General features: G+C 34.9%; 1 long non-coding RNA gene across 1 annotated transcript; it reads right to left on the bottom strand.

Moving 5' to 3' along the window:
* Nucleotides 1–1,879: 1,879 nt before the first annotated feature.
* On the bottom strand, nt 1,880–4,125 carry LOC130988824 (uncharacterized). The gene is made up of 2 exons (XR_009090206.1): nt 3,883–4,125; nt 1,880–3,146 (listed from the first exon to the last, which is right to left on the bottom strand). It is a non-coding gene; the product is annotated as an uncharacterized LOC130988824 (long non-coding RNA).
* Nucleotides 4,126–5,634: the final 1,509 nt, after the last annotated feature.

The following is a 5,634-nucleotide window of genomic DNA, read 5'->3' as shown; positions in this document are numbered from 1 at the left end:
ACTTAGAAACTTTACCAACAAAAATAAGCTAAACTTCAAATCCTAATTTTTCTTAAACAACAAGAAGTTCTTTAATAACAGTAACTAAACATAAAAAACATATTCTACGTGCCACACACATCCATCCACATCTCCTTGCTCCTCACCTGAAAGGGTTTTAAATAAAATGGGGGGAGTAATTTGAATATACTCAGTGAGGGGGGCTCATAACATACTTTCACTGTCCAAACGTGCAACATAACATAAGAAAAATAAAAGTATAATTTCAACCATAAACCAACAAATTGCTCAACTAACAAGAGAAAAAAATATGAAACATAACTTCAACCACAATTCAATACAACACTTAAGTAAGTATGAACATATGAGACATATCACTTCACTGTGCACAGGAACATAAACTCGGCATATTACTATGCTTAGATTAGGGCTGGGAATCGGGTCGGGTTCGGGTACCCTACCCGAAAAAATCGGGTACCCGAACCCGAAAATCCCCTAAATCCACTACCCGAACCCGACCCCGATTTTGAAATCGGGTACCCTAATACCCGACTCGGGTACCCGAATCGGGTATTCGGGTACCCTAAATTACCCGAAAACATAGCTCAGTTGGTAGATTCAAATCGGCAAATTCAAAGATTCAAATCGACAAATTCAAACCAGGGCAGCAAATTCAAATCGGCAAATTCAGTCGAAATTCAACATTAACAGTGAAATTCAAGGACCAAATTCAATTATTCAAAGCAGCAAATTCAATTATTCAACATTGACATAGGAAATTTGTATTAAAGAAGAAGAAGAAGAAGAAGAAGAAGAAGAAGAACTGGGCGACTGCGGGCGGACGAGGCGAGGAGAACGGCGACGACGGGCGGGCGAGGCTGGGAGGCGGGCGGGACTCACACTGGCTGGGGACGACTCGCGAGAGGCCGGCGCCGCTGGCGGCGAACGGTTGCTGCCACAGGCGAGGCGAGGGTCGCGGACTGGGGAGGCCGGAGGCGGAACGGCTGCTGCACTGGCGAGGGGGGAGGGGCGACGGCGAGTGGCGGCCGGCCGGGGCTGGACGTGAGAGCCGAGAGTTCACAGTTCTAGGGCTGGGAATTGCGATTTGGGACTTGGGAGGGAGGGAAGGGAGTTCACAGTTCTAGGGATGAATTGCGATTTAGTTTTAGATTTCATTTTCATATGTAATTTAATTAAATAATTTAAATAGTTTAAAATTGAAATTAATTAAAAAAATCGGGTATTTTCGGGTATACCCGATACCCGATCGGGTATACCCGATACCCGATTTTTTGAACCCCTAACTACCCGAACCCGTACCCGATCCCGAAAAAATCGGGTATAGGGTACCCGATACCCGATTTTTTCGGGTCGGGTATCGGGTACCCGATTACCCGAACCCGAAATTCCCAGCCCTAGCTTAGATCATAACCTCATTCATATATCATAACACAAGTAAACATTTTCTTGTGGAATTCATATATCATATGAGGAAAATCTTATTATAGCCCCCTTTCATAAAAACATAAGTTTTATAGCCCTAGTTTATAATAGATAAGTTATATAGTCATTTTAAGTTTAAAAGACTATAACACCCTTTGATAATTCCCACATATCATATCATAGCACATTGGACATAAAATCACTTTCACAAAATAAAGAACTTCAACATTTTTCTTGCGGCATTTAACTTGAAATAAAAGAATTCTCTTTACTTTACCCCACCTTCAATTCTTGGAGATAAAACCTAACTAACGTTTAACTGGGGGATAGAGATTCTAATTGCACCGCACCTAATCAAATAAATATAATCACTAAACCTTAATCTAAAAAAATAGAAAAGAAAAAAATGCGTAAAAACCCCTTGAAAGCAAAGGAAGCAGACTAAGGGTCGGGCGTCGTTAAAACCTCAAGAAGAGGAAAAATAGTACGTGTAAGAAAAGTAAATAACAACACAAATTAAAGAAACACAAGCAATAATGAGTTCGGACTAACCATCACATGAAGCTTACCATCGCCAAAAAACCTGACTACAACAAAGGCAAAACTCAAACTAGCGCTTCGGAGTAACCATCACCCTGATTTTGGCTTTACTAAGATTGCAGTGACGAGCAAAAAAGAAGGCGATGAACCCCCTCGACCCTAGAGCTCAGCTTACCGAGACTTAGAAAAAAGGTTAGAGGGGCAACCCGCAGGAGAGCTGCAACAAGCACGAACTCAGCCCAACCGACCCTAGCACTTAGCGCACCAAGACGCTAAAAAAAGGTCCGTGCACAAAACCACCAATAATAAATAAATAAATAAAGGCAAGCAACTAATACAACAAGACGAAGTTGCCCAACTTCCAAAGACAAGCAAAGTGACGAGCCAAAAGAGTAAATTCGCAAACCTCGAAGATCAAAATAGGAGAATCTCGCTCCCCAAAGCAAGAACCCCAAGCAAAACCTATGGTAACGTCCCCAGAAGAGAAATCTACCACACGACAGCAAGCAACCAAAGATGCCCGCTACCTATTCAACCAAAATCCAGACCCAAAGCTCGCTATCATTCAAGGAAAATGGCGCTGACCTGCATCTCGAAACAAGGAGGGGCAATATCAGAATGCAAGAAGCTCCAGACCAAATTGTCCTACTGGACAAGATGGAGAAGAAAGAACCACGAATTAGCAACAGAGCCGAATCCGCCAGGAGAAAGAAGAAATGCGATCCGCTTAGAACCATCAAGAATTACACCACTTTACGAATATGACTGTGAGTCAAAATATCCATGCGAACGGCAGTTTTTATAACATCAATTTCACGAGCCCACCAGCTCTCTTGCATATTATTGTTTTCCATGATATCTGCAGCTTTATTTCCTTTGCAAAAAATATGGCTAACTTGAAGATGAAAATCAGAAAGCAGATTAAGGGTGTTTTTTCAAGAAACGACGAACCTCCATAGGACCATGGGAGACCTAGAGGTCAACAAACGGACAATATATGCGGACTCTGACTCAATCCACAAGTGAAGCCATCCTTGAGCATGGGTAATTAATGATGGTGAGAAGCTCGACTTCAAAAGAAAAGCCAATCCCTCCTTTAAAGTGAAAGCATCTCCTAACCCAACACCACTTGTCACGAAAGACGCCACCCGCAACAATTTTACCTAGGGTACCCGATTAATAAGTCACAATTAAAAATTTATTAGAAGCTAAAGCAAAATTATACATTCTAGGACGACCAGAAACTTGCCAAATTTATATACTTTTGACTTAACTAATTTAATCTAGTTAAAATCTATGCAGACAAAAGTAAAACATATCCTTCCTATTCTTGCATGTACTGTAAAACTTCATCTCATATGGTAAAAAACAATGATTAGATTCAATTGAGGGAGCTCACGAAAAAAAAAATAATAATAATAATAATAATAATAATAATAATAATAATAATAAAATTTAGGAATTAGAGAAAGTTTTGTCACTCCCAATTATAAAGAAATCAATCACATAAGAAGATCAATCATCTTCGCCTTGTTAAACCATAACTTAGGGATTTTAAAATTTTATAAATAAAATACCAATTCATATACTCCCTCTATCCTCTAAGAGAATATCACATATGAGATGATACAAATTTTAAGAAAAAGTTGGTAGATAATGTGTTAAGTGAAAATGAACGACTATGATTGAATTAATTGTGGGGTTATGTAGAAATGAGTAATTGCAGTTAAAAAGATAAAGATGGGACATGTGCAAAATACTCAACAAATACGACTTTTCATACGCTGAATCAAAATTTGTAAACCAAAATAATAAATAAAATTAAGATCATACCAAAATTCTTCCTTTCTCAAAAACAACTTTGTAGTCTATCGAACCTTGAAAAGTAGAGAGATATACCTGAGAGTTTCTGCTTGGTGTAGAAAGAAGATGAAGAAAAATAGTGGAGTACAAAAAGATGGAGAATGAGATTGTTTAGACGATCAGATTGTGAAACTGTTTGCGCAAGTCTTCAGAAAAGAAGAAGAATAGTGAAACCGTTTTCCACAGGATTTCCTTGGTAGAAACCATTAATTTTTATAAAGATTTTTTGGAACTATTTTTGTGAATTCGCTATTATAACTATTTATTAGATATTTAATCAGATACTGATATATTATCAGATAAGTTTAAATAAGTCATATACCTAGCCCGTTAACCCATACCAAGGTCCAAAATTATATACTTTATAATAAGTCAAACACATCCTATGGCCCAAATTAAATATAAATAAATATTTATTATAAACTCAATTATCAAAATTTGATTAGGTGCAATTTCGGACTCCTAAAATCCCTACACATAATATCAAGAAATAAAAAGTATACGAAGAAGATTATTTTTTCAAATTTTAATAAATCATAAAATTATATATATATATATATATATATATATATATATATATATATATATAATAGAATGTGAGATGTTATCTATCTTTCCTCACATGGATGTACAATGTATTTATTTGTTATCGTGTTGGTTTCAATTCGACTAGAAAATGACATTACGTGAGAATTACAAAATTTATAAAGTCCATGCTACTAACGATACGTTTTTTAAGTAATTACTAGTGTACCTCCCGCGCTATGCGCGGTGAATATAATTTTAGACTCGTGTAATGTTTAGTTGGATATTAGATTCAACGGCAAATTTATGAAAAAGTGAAGAAAATCGAGCTAAGAGCTAAAAACAAAGAAATTGAGTGTGCAAAATATGTGAAAAAGAAGATAGCATTTGTTGATTTGATTTCTTCTTATGGAAGGACTTATTTATATTTAATCTTAAGGGTTCTATTTATAGTCTATTATTGAGATACAATACTAAGGCTCATTTAGTCTCATTTCGAAGCCCAAATAATAATATTTGAGAAGTGCAAATTGTTGGTTGCCACGTGTTTAAAGTCAGTATCTATGTAGTTAGAATATAAATATTTCGTTTCCCACTTTTATTATGATTCCCCTTTAGCCTCATATTTGCGGTTTTATCTTCATGTTTCGTATTTTCACTGAAGTTAGATCTGAATATTTTTAAGTGTTCAATTTCATCCTCATCACGTAAGTTGTGCATATATATATAATATTAATACAAACTAATAAAATTAAAATTTTATACCAAAATTATTATTTGCAAAGTGATCTAATATTTTAATATAACCAAAGTAATTCGTATCAAAATATAACATGTGTCTATATATAGATATAATATCACTTATATAGGAACTTTATATAATTATACAAATTAAATAAAATTTATATATAAATATAAAATAAGTTGTCTATGAATTCACTACGTAAATTATGAATTTGTTGTGAAAAATGCTGAATAAAAAAAAATCAACCTATGAAATTCAAACTCTAGACCAAAATTTATTTAGTGAAGCTATAATTCTATCAAAGATCTTCACAATTTAAGGGATAAAAATAGTTGTTATTAAGCATATTGGTCATTGACAGACCATATCTCAACACATTATTTTTAAAATATTAGTAGACATGCAAAGATATTCAAACTTAATTTAATACCTATAAAAGATAATTGTACGAATATAAAAAAATACATACATTAATAAAAATAAAAAATTTATCATATTTAGAAAGCAACAATAATTTT

Source organism: Salvia miltiorrhiza, chromosome 6, assembly GCF_028751815.1.
Source record: "Salvia miltiorrhiza cultivar Shanhuang (shh) chromosome 6, IMPLAD_Smil_shh, whole genome shotgun sequence".
NCBI classification, from domain to species: Eukaryota; Viridiplantae; Streptophyta; class Magnoliopsida; order Lamiales; family Lamiaceae; genus Salvia; species Salvia miltiorrhiza.
The sequence above is the reverse complement of the archived record's forward strand: the minus strand, read 5'-3'. Positions and strand labels throughout refer to the sequence as shown.